Raw genomic sequence first — 12,521 nt, forward strand, 5'->3', positions numbered from 1 at the left:
ACAGAAAAGCTAGATGATGAAGTCTGGATACCATAAAATGTTTAAAACATATATGTTTGGTAGTAATGAATTTATTTAATTAAGGGTAAATGACACATCAGTGATATACTTATACAGTTTCTACTAAAACTTTGATGAGCACTAAAATTTTATGTTAAAACATGAAATCACTTTATACACATCACGTGGTGTTGCAAGAGGGCGCCTTCATGTGAGGGACCGATACTAAACACTACTAAGATGTATGCATGGAAAGTTTTTATTAATTTGCTGGGTTATTGCATCAGCTATAAACAAAGTATCACTAGGAGTTGGACCAGTCGGTAGAGAAGTGGCCTACAGTCCTAATGGGTTCATGCTCGAAATTAGCTGCGACAGAAAATAATTTAAGAATTTAAATTTTGTCAAGGCAGACTTTACTAATCTACCAATGACCCAATCTCATTTAAAAATATTCCTGGTAATACCAATACATTAGTCCCGTATGAGACAGCCCTAGCATGTATATTGTATATAGATTGGAACGTGGGTGTTAGCGCTGAAAAAGTGTTTAGAATGTAGGAGGATAGACGGACCTATGGACCGAGCTGATATATATATATATATATATATATATATATATATATATATATATATATATATATATATATATATATATATATGTATATACATATGCAGAAACTCCACTTCACCGTGAAGATATGTATGCAAAACAACCACAGGAGAAATGAAAGGATCAACAGTGAGTACTTTCGTATATTACATCTTCAGACACAGTGAGACAGAAACGTAATCCGTAGAAGTCTTTTATGCACACCCGTAGCAGGGAGTGGCACACAGAACAAAGGGTGACCTGAATTTTTACACGCGGCTTAACTAATGGACAGCTGCAGCAGGGAGTGGCACACAGCAAACGATGACCTGAATCTAAAAATGGGCGATGCACAGAACAATAGGGATCTTTTTTTTTTTTTTTTCCTTAGGGATGCACCTGACAAAAAAGGAGGGGAGGGATAAATACTGCGGCTTAACTTAAAATCTAGAGAATTAATGCTAGGTGTGTCCCACACAGGTGTGACTACACTGCCGGGAGTCGACAGGGAACAATCAATTGTTATTCTGGGGGACACTGCTTTAAAATTGTTAACTGAATTAATTTAAAGCAGTATCCCCCAGAATAACAATTGATTGTTTCCTGTCGTCTCCTGGTAGTGTAGTCACACCTGTGTGGGACACACTTAGCATTAATACTCTAGGTCTTTAGTTAAGCCGCAGTATTTATCCCTCCCCATTTTTTGCCAGGTGTTTCCCTAAGGAAGAAGAAGAAAAAAAAAAAAGTACCTATTGTTCTGTGCATCGCCCATTTTTATATTCAGGTCATCCTTTGTTGGGTGCCACTCCCTCCTGCAGGTGTCCATAAGTTAAGCCGCAGGTAAAAATTCAGGTCATTCTTTGTTCTGTGTGCCACTCCCTGCTGCGGGTGTGCATAACGACTAACCTTTACGTTTCTGTCTCACTCTGTCTGAAGATGTAATATACGAAAGTACTCAATGTCGCTCCTTTCATTTCTCCTGTGGTTATTTTGCATATATATATATATATATATATATATATATATATATATATGTATATACTGTATATATATATATATATATATATATATATATATATATATATATATATATATGAGCCGCATTCTTTGCTTGTTTCTGTCCTTCAGTCACGCCCAAAACAAGGCTAGAGAACCGGAAAAGCATATATATTTTGAATCAGGATGACCAAAGGATGGTTTGGAGGGGGTCAATATTCAAATTTCGGTCTTTTCAGGCCATCGGTAGAGTGTTCGCCTTTTTGCATCAGGCAACGCCTTATACATTAGCAGCCCAATTTTTGGCATGGAGACTCACATGACCTCCAGTTCGGATATGGGCTATGTGAAGTTGACCTCCGGGATCATTTGAGGTCATTGGTCAGAAGTCATTTCAGGTCACTGGTAATACACGTTCGAATGACTGGACTAGCAGCCCAATTTTTGGCATGGAGACTCACATGACCCCCAGTTAGAACATAGGCTATGTAAGGTCAATTGGGGTCACCGGTTGGAGGCCATTTGAGGTCACCGGCAATAATAAATATGTGTGCACAAATACTGTGCGTTAATTTGCAAAACCTGAAATAGAAAGCTCCTGGACCTCTTATAATCATTTTTTATAAGCAAAAGAGGTACATGGTCTTTCTGAAGTAGAAAGAAAGATTGAACTGGAAAAAATAGGTTTAGGGTGTTCGCCCTTTTGACTCAGCAACGCTGAGTACCCCTGCCAGTATCTCTCTCTCTATCCCACTGGGTTCCTGAATACCTGTGTGAGGGACTTTGCTGGAAGGGTGCAAGGCGTACCGCGCTCCGTCTGTCAGCTTATGGTCTCAAAGCTCATGGTTCCCTACCTGGGGATTCCATTCTTTATTAAATTTTGACAATGCCTAGTTCCGTCCTATACTGGGGACACTGGGTGCGAATGGGATACATATACGAGTATATATATATATATATATATATATATATATATATATATATATATATATATACACACACACACACACACACACACACACACACAGCAGGGAGGAGCGTTTTTACACTTTTATCGATGTTTTGATGTGGGTAGTGTGGAAAAGTTGTCATTTCATGAGAAAAAAAAATAGTGAGGTCAAAGTATTTTGCTCTAGGATTATATCTCATACCGCCCCAAGCCGATTGAAGTTTAAAAATTCACTCTCGAAATAGGCAACAGATATGATATACCCTGATTTAATATTTTGATGTATTTTCCTTTTGGGTACTGCTGAAAACTATTGTTATACCTTGTATATGACACATGCAACGACGGACTGATATATGATAATATCTTCTATTGTCTCAAATCGTCTGGGAAAAAAAAAATGATTTTTTTTTCAGTATTTCTTCTTAGAAAATTCCTTTAATTCAGCCATGGTCTATAATTTAGGGGTAGGTATAGTACGAAAACTAAAAGCCTGTATATCATTTATGCAAAGGTACATCAGTATACAATAATATCTTCAACTGCCCCAACTAAAATCAATATTACTTATTTTCGGGAACTTGGTTAAAAACACTGAATGTATGACTGCTTGCTAGAGTTCAGAATATATATTTTCTGTTATTAGGTATTATTTAGTTGAACAGAATTTTATATACAGCTCTTTGCTTATTTTTTCTCATTTACATTGAGGAAAAAATAACCCAGAACTCACCACGAGAAGGTGGCTGTATTTCGAGTTCTGCCCTACTCCAGCCCAACCACCCTGCCATTGCTGGAACTGTTCATATGCTAAATCTCTTTTTAGTCTCAAACTGAGGCAGTTGTTGGCGAGACAACAGAGTTGATTGAATAAATCCATCCCGGTTGCTTCTCCCACAAACTTTCTCAGAAGCCTCGGTAACAAGCTTGATGTAACGTTCCAGTGCTTGAATATGACACGAAATATCCTTTGCTTGAGAACGTGGAACATCACCTGTATGAATGAAATCCATGATATTTTCTGTCTAAGTTCCTTGTAACCATATAACCGGGGTTTCTGGCATTTAAGTGTTCCCCAGATTCCCCTATCCAAAATCATTTAATCAAGGCAGTCGTTTCAGAGAACCTCGGAGGGCCCAATACATGCCCAGGGTCCCAGCCAAAAGGGCAGATTCGCAAGGCCATGTGTAATGTGAGGGGTGTGAATGAGGAGAGCAAGAGGGTGGAAGTGGTGAATGTGTTCAAGAGTGCGAGATATGCTGTGATTGGACTGTGTGAAACGAAGATGAAAGGGTGCGAAGTGGAGGAGTGGGAGGGTGTGAAATGCGTAAGATCGGGAATGAATGGGCGAGAAAGATGCAAGGAAGGAGTTGCTTTGTTGATGAATGAGGTGTGGCAGAGTGGAATGAGAGACTACAAATGTGTCAGCTCGAGGTGTATGTATGTCAAGTTCAAGTTAAAGGAGGTGAAAGTGGCAGTGATTGTAGCATATGCACCATGTGAGGACAGGAGTGAGAGAGAGAAAGACAGATTTTGGGATAAACTGGATGAAGTAGTGGGAGAAATGCCCAGGAGCTACAAGATGATCGTAATGAGGGAAATGAATGGAAAAGTAGGCACTGGTCTTGAGGATGACATAATTGGTCATTATGGAGTACCAGGAGAAAATGATAATGGAAAGCGACTAAAGGACATGTTTAAGGAGAGGAGGTTGTGCATTTGTGACTCGTATTTCAAACACAAAGATACACATAAATATACATGGTATAGAGGAAACGGGGATCGTGTTGAAAGAAGCCTGATTGATTATGTGCTCGTAGGGACATCGATGATGGGAATGGTTGCTGATACGAGGGCCGTGGGAGGACGATGTGGAGGTCTGTCAGATCATATGATTGTGGTATGCAAGATCAAGCTGAGAGGAGTAAGGTGGATCAGGAGAGAGAGGAACAGTCAGGGAGAAAGACTGAAAGTTGAGAAGCTGAGGATCAAAGAACTGGCAGATGATTACAGGACCAAAGTAGAGGAGTAGTTAAAATCAGTGAACTGGAATGAAATGGATCTGGACAGCCTGTGGAATGCATATAGGGACTGCTTAGTCATGAATGCTAAGGTGGTGTGTGGTGTGGCAAGAGTAACAACAAAGAAGAAAGGTATGGCATTGTGGGATGAGGAGGTTAAGAGAGCGGTGGAGGAAAAGAGGAAGAAGTGGCTAAAGTGGTCACAGGATATGGATTCAATTGAAATAAAAACTGAGTATGTTGAGAGCAAGAAGCACGTAAAGAGACTAGTGAAGAGGAAAAAGAAGGAGGTAAATGATGATCTAAGAAGAAAAATGAATGTGAACTACTCTGAAAATAGGGAGTTATTCTGGAGAGGGGATGGGGAAATGTTGAAGTGAAAGCGAAAAAAAATGTGATGGTGTGAAGGATGTAGGTTGTAGATTATTAACCCATGGAGATGGAGGAAGGACCAGAATGAAAGAATATTTTGAAAGTCCAATGAATGGGAATAGATAGAGCAGAGCGGCTGTAAACATGATTGGTTTTGGTGGTGTGCAGAGAAGGAATGCAGTGCCAGGATACGTGACACTCGCACAGGTGAAGAGTGCTGTGAAGCGGCTGAAAAATGGGAAAGCAGCTGGGGCTGATGAGGTGTATGCAGAGATGCTTCAGTGTAGTGGAAAGAGTGGAAACAAGTGCTTGTTGGAGATATGTAAGAAGGTATGGATGAATGAAAATGTGCCTGCAGAGTGGAAAAGGCTGTGATTGTACCCCTGTACAAAAATAAAGGTGAGAGAAGTGAGTGCAAGAATTATCGTGGCCTAAGTTTATTAAGTGTGGTAGGGAAGGTATATGGAAGAATTATTATAGAGAAAGTAAGAGAGATATCAGAAGTCCTAGTGAGTGATGAACTGGGTGGCTTTAGGAGTGGCAGAGGATGTGTGGATCAAATATTTGCAGTGAGACAGTTAGCAGAGAAGGCTTGTGTGAAGGACCGTAAGGTGTTTATGGCATTCATGGATCTGGAAAAAGCATACGACAAAGGAGACAGAGAGGGATTGTGGAAAGTTTTCTCATGTACAATGTAGATGGTCAGCTGCTAGGTGCTGTCAAAAGTTTTTAAGACGGTAGCGAAGCATGTGTAAGGGTTAATGGGCATCTAAGTGAATGGTTCACCATCAGTGTGGGCGTGCAACAAGGTTGTGTGATGTTCCCATGGTTGGTCAATATATACATGGATGGGGTGATGAGAGAAGTAAAAACACGAGTAATGGAGAGAGGGATGGCGTTGGTAATGAATGGTGATGGATGATGTATCTCAAATTTGTTGCATGCTGATGATGCATTACTGCTTGCAAGTATCGGACAAGAACTGGACAGACTAGTGCAGAGTTTTGCTGATGTTTGTGAGCGTCGTGTTTTGACAGTAAATGTAGAAAAGAGTAAAGTGATGGGTACTGAGAGAGAAGGTGACTTCCAGTGTGATGTTACAGTGAATGGAGAGAGACTGGAACTGGTGAGAGAGTTCAAATACCTGGGTACAGTGATAGAAATGAGAGGAAAGCATCCAATAGAAGTTGAAAGTAGAGTGACACAAGGAAGAACAATAGCTGGTGCAATGAAAGCCTTGATAAGAAACAGAGGCTTGAGTTTTGCAGCTGCACGAGGCTTACATGAGGGAGTGTTAGTGCCAACTTTAATATATGGTTGTGAGATTATAGTGCAGCATCAAAATGAAAAGTCAAGAGTAAGTGCAGTGGAGATGGGACTACTTGGGAATGTATGTGAAGTACGGAAGGCGGATAGGATACGAAATAATGTGATTCGTCAAAGATATGGATTGAGGAAGTCGGTGGACACCAGAATTGAAGAGATGGTATGGTCATGTGGAGAGAATGGATAATAATAGAGTGGTGAAAAAGGTATATCTGAGCGACTATGAAGGAGGGAGTAGGCGAGGTAGGCCAAGGGAAGGTGGAGAGATATGGTGGATGAGTGTGTGAGGAAGAGAGATTTGGAAGTCGGTGAGGCTAGCGATCTGACAAGTGATCGAGCTGGATGGATGAATGTTGTGAGGAGAAGTGCATTATCAGGGATTTTGGCACTCCTTTTTAACGTGGCAGCGTCCAAATTAACTCAATCGGGTAAGTTTATGTGAAGCAACAGAACGTGGTGAATGTTTTTGGCGTATCAGATAGAGCCAGGATTCCGGGGGCTTGAATGATGAGTGAATGGAAGCTTGGCCCATTGGACTGGGCAAACTTGGGCTACCTGGACATTGCTACTCCTCACCCTGTCCTAGGGTGGGAAAGGAGGACCGTATGATGATGATGATGATGATGAAATTTCTTGTAAGAGAAGGTTCTGCCAGCTCCAAGGAATGCCAGTCAACAATGTCATACTGTAGTATGATTCAGCATCGAAATTTAGAGTGGGCAGTTTAAAAGCTCTCACACAATCTGGTGCTGAGCTTCGTGCCTTCAAGATCCTCCTCCAACCCAGCTCTCTTTTGTGACCTTCCTTGTCGTGAATCATATATAGTAAAATATTTTCATGGTGACCATAGTACAGTATGCATTTCGTTGAATAACTGGTTTTACTCAATCTTGTGTTCTGCCGTCCAATTTTCCAACTCTGACTATTGTTTTATGAAGATGTTTAGAAGCTTTTGTTACTGAGGGATTGCATCTGATTCTCAAACCACATTGGAGCATACACTGTCATGATGAATTTGATGATAGTCATAAATTTATCGGATGGATTTTCTGTAGCTTCTATTCAATCAACTCTGTTGTCTCGCCAACAAATGCACTGATTTGAAACTAAAATGTGATTTTGCACATAAACAGTTCCAGCAATGGTAGGATGGTTGGGCTGGAGTAGGGTGGAACTCGAAATACAGCCACTTCCTTGCGGTGAGTTTTGGGTTATTTTTTCCTCAATATAAATGAGAAAAAATGAGCAAAGAGCTGTACATGAAATTCTATTCAACTAAATAATAGCTTAAAAACAGGAAATTTATATTCTGAACTCTGGCAAGCAGTCATAGATGCAGAGTTTTTGACAAAGTTGCTGAAAATAAGTAATATTGATTTTAATTGGGTAAGTGGAAGATTTTATTGAATACTGACGTTCCTTTGCACAAATTACGCATAGGTTTTTAGTTTTCATATTATAGCTACATCTAAATTATAGACATCATGGTAGAATTTTAGAAATTTTTCAAAAACTACTGAAAACGTTTTTTTTTTTTTAGACGACTTGGGGCAGTAGAAGATATTATCATATATCAGTCCATCTTTGCATGTGTCATTTACAAGGTATAACTAATAGTTTTCAGCAGTACCCAAAAGAAAAATACATGAAAATATCAAATCGGGGTATTTCACATTTGTTGCTTATTTTCCAGGGTGAATTTTCAAACTTCAATCAGCTTGGGGTGGTAAAAGATATCATCCTAGAGCAGTGGTTCTCAACTCATTTTAGGCCACGGACCACCAGCCCAATTAAGAGAAATATCGTAGACCATTTCATTTTTGAGTAATGATAAATAAAGTAGAGACAACAAACATTTTGGTTTGAAAAATATCTTCTTGAATAGGAATAATACAATAAAATGAATTGAACAATTATTTGTTTTGACAAAAAAATTTTGTACTGCATTTTCAATAAATTTAAAAATGTATGCACCAATCTCCAGTTTAATACCAAATATAGTGAACGTCCTATGGACCACCCAAAAAGTCACCATGGACCACCAGTAGTCCATGGACCACCAGTTGAGAAACACTGTCCTGGAGCAAAATACTTTTAACACAATTTTTTTTCTCATGAAATGACAACTTTTCCACACTACCCACACCAAAAAATCAAAAAAAGTGTTAAAACTCTCCACCCTACTACACAGTGATCCCTTAATTACTCAGGTGTTCATTATCCGAACGTGTTCAGCATTCGGATGCTGGGCCTTGGCTCTATTAAGCCATAATCCGAAATTATTGTACTTGCTCTTATCCGGGTGTAAAAGTGCCTGAGAACTTTGGCCAGCCAGCAGACATGTCCAAATATTCAGTATCATGGCCGCTGGCCTTGAGCTGTGAGCGGGAAGTAGTCTGTAACCCTCAACCCGAGCTAAAATGTCCATCTGAGCCTGTACTGATTGGTCAAAATCGTGTGCTCGTCCTATCACTCCCAACTAACCTCCAGCACCCAAGTAATATGACTAACCCGCGTGCTGTGTCAAAACGTTCATGCACATTCCCCACCAAATGTCTAATATCGCGTGGCCACGGGGGCTAAGTCCTTCTCAACTGCCACCTCCATCAAACATGGACCACAAACCATGAGTACATGTTCAGCGATAGTGGCTGTCCGCCTCTCTATTGAAGGTCGAAAGTCCCCCAGTCATGATGTGTTTGTTTCTGCATGGCCGCTCAGCGTCTAACAGACTTCAAGCCACAAGTTATGGTAAAAGTGCCCATCCACTGTTGACAGAAGAGGGAGAATCCTGCCCACAACCTTGTATCTCCCCCTCCTTCCCTCCTCCATACCCTCGTGGCTTCTCCCTTACTCTCTCAGTCCTTACCCTTTTTTGTGGTGATAGCATTGACTAATGAGTTTTCAGTTTTTTTTTTGCGATTTATTCGACTACTAGTGGCCGTACAGAAATTTCGTGGTGACCATGGGAAAGCTCTTGAAATTCTGCATCTAGACCTATGCATCTAGACCTATGCATCTTGGAAGATGCTGACAAAATTTTGAATTAGGATTGTGGAAACTTATATGAAGGTAAGTTTTACTCTTGAACACTTTATTCCTGCTTGAATTTCGTACTATTACTTTTCAGTTTTATGTGTTTTTAATAGCAGCTCTTATTGTATAAACACCAGCGAAGATTATGGTATACGATTTATACCAATATAAGCAATTTGCAGTGGCATTTTTGGTTGTGGATTTTTCTTTTTGAGCCCCGAGACCAATCACTGATCACAAACAACAGATTTTCAATCCATCGTCAATTTCTTTGTGAATTTTTGTTGTTTATGCACTGTTTTCATGATGTTTAGCATTAATAGGACAATCATATGTGTGCTAAGGTGCTTGAAAATAACAGATTCATCTGAAAACAGTGCCAAAATTAGGAGGGGGACTGTACGTACAGTCGTGTAAAGGTCGGGTGTTTTTTGGTTTTCAGTATTCTTTTATTCATGGTTTTCTAGGTGTTGTGCATTAATTGGGATAATCCCATGTGTGTTTTTAAGTCTCAATACAGTATGTGTTACGTTCCCACCCCACACTGCCACAGGCTCCTACAGAAGTAGTATAGTATAGGAAGGACGTTGCCCAGTGAGTTGTTCTTCCTATGGTCAGCCTTTAGGTGTACAGTACATGAGATCAGCCCAGGTGTCGTAAATAAACACTGCCTTCTCAAATTCACTGTCCTTATTTTCCAAATATTCACACTTAATCCTTTCCAACTTCATTATTCTCACAAACACTGGAGCTGTACAAACTATTCTAACTGCAATTACACTTAATGCTTGACAACACTATTTTTCACAAGTATCAAAGATATACAAACTTCAATAAGCACTGTTTGCCAACAACACTGTTTTCACTGACAGTGCACTACACACACTGAATGAAAACCGACTGAACCCATTCTAGTCTCTTATCCATCCTTATATAAGCTTGTATTATTCGAGAAACTTCTAGCATAAACTTGATGAGGCAATAGTTAACAGTTACCAACTCGGAGACAACCAAAACATGGAAGAGTTTTCTTACATTACATAACACTGTAACTTATTTACCATAGAAAATTAATTCCAGTTACATAATTTAACAAACAATCACCTAAATAAAACATTATAGAGAAAAGGGCATAAAAATTAATGCATAACTTACGAAACAACTATGCTCACAAACACCAGGCAACTGGCAACTCTGAGTCGTACCAAAACCTACTGTACGAGAAACGTCAAGAAACATCTCTGCTACCTCACTGGCAAATCTTGCTTGTTACTGTATGGTAGATTGATCCAAAGAAAGTGCCAAATTTCGGAGGGGTACGGAACATAAAGGCGTGTACATGTATAAGTCAGTTTTTTGGTTTTCAGTGTTTTTTTTTTTTTTGTCATGGTTTTCCTGGTGTTTGGCATTACTTCGGACATTCCTATGTATGTTTTGATGTCTAAATTTGGGCTATTGTCTTGAAAACAGTGCCAAAATTAGGAGGGATACTGTAAATACACTGGTATATAGGCAGGGTGGTTATTGGTTTTCTGTGTATATTTTTTTTTCATGGTGTTCTTGGTGTTTAGCATTACTCTGAATATTCCTATGTGTGCTTTGATGTCAAAATGTGACTGAAAACAGTGCCAAAATTAGGAGGGGTAATACATACAGTGGTGTATGAGTAAGGTGTTTTTGGTTTTCAGTGATTTTTCTGCATGGTTTTCTTGGTGTTTGGCATTACTTTGGATATTCCTATGTGATTTTTTATATATGAATATGCCTGAATGACCGGAAAACAATGGCAGATTAAGGATAGGTACTGTACAAATAAGTTAGGCATAGGTTGGAGATGGGGATAGTTGGGTCTGGTAGTGGTAGGGGAATATTGTTCAATATCTTGATGTTGCCACTACTCGGACGTGCCATTGGCTCTTTACATGTCCGGATAAATGAGGGATATATATTGTTAAGAAGCAAGATTTGCCAGTTAGGTGCCAAGATCATTTTTGACGTTCCCTGATATTTACGGTAGCTAGTTCCAGTATGAGTTAGTTGCCAGTTTGCCTGCTGTTTGTAAGCGTAGTTGTTTCGTAAGTTATGCATTTATTTTTGTGTTCCTTTTCTTTATAATATTTTATTTAAGTGATTGTTTGTTAAATTGTGTATATTAAGTTCGTATGGTATATGATTTAGGGTGTTATGTAATGTAAGACAGCTTTGGCATTTTTTGGTTGTCTCCGAATTGTCAACCGTCGTTCTCATAGAATGTAGACGTCTCTAGTAAATTGCAAGCTTATATAAAGTTGGGGAGAGGCTAGGGCAGGTTTAGTCAGGTTTCGGGTCAGTTTGAGTGAAGTTCAGTCGGTTTTGGTTCAGTCTGAGTGTAGTGCTGTTACTGAAGTTTGTGAAGAGTTGCCGGCATGCATTGAGTGTAATTACTGTCAGTGAAGATTATTTTTGGTACTTGTGAAAACAGTGAAGTGTTTATTGAAGTTTGTATATCATCAGAACATGTAATAACAGTGAAGTGTTTAACAAGCAATAAGTGCAATAGCAGTTAGTAAAGTGTGTATAGCTCCAGTGCTTGTGAGAACAGTGAAGTTGGAAAGCATTAAGTGAAATTACTTGGAAAGTAAAGACAGTGAACTTCAAGAAGTCAGTGTTTATTTTCGCCTCAGCTGATCCTGTGTACTGTACACCTAAAGGCTGACCATAGGAAGAACAAGTCACTAGGCAACGTATTTCCTGTATTGAACTACTGCTGTTGGAGCCTGTGGCAGTGTGGGGTGAGGACATAACACTTGTGTCAGGAGTGGGATTATTCAGGGCTGCAGTGAGTCTCAACTTCGACATGGAGCAAGAAGGTGTCCAGGCAAGAGGCCAAGCTAGGCAGGAAGAGGCATCGCTGGGTGGAATTATGAAACGATTACAAGCACATATACAGACACAGAAAGAAGAACAGAAAAAGCTCGAAGAAAAATTACAATCACAGAATGAAAGACTACAGGCCAAAGTGAAGATCAGAATGAGCTCAGGAGTGAAATCAAAGAACAATTGCAAGCACAGAGTGAACAACTAAAGGCACAACGTGAAGAACAAAGGGAAAGATATGAACAACTGCAAGAGGCATTACAGGAGCAACAGAGGGAATTACAACTGAGGATGCAAGGACAGCTAGATGCATTCATGGGAGAAATGAAGGAAGAGCAGCAACAGCTTAAGGAGGAAGTAGATGCCAAGCTAG

This window comes from Coenobita brevimanus, chromosome 56, assembly GCF_032717465.1.
Source record: "Coenobita brevimanus isolate Jiangsu-jjx chromosome 56, ASM3271746v2, whole genome shotgun sequence".
NCBI lineage: Eukaryota > Metazoa > Arthropoda > Malacostraca > Decapoda > Coenobitidae > Coenobita > Coenobita brevimanus.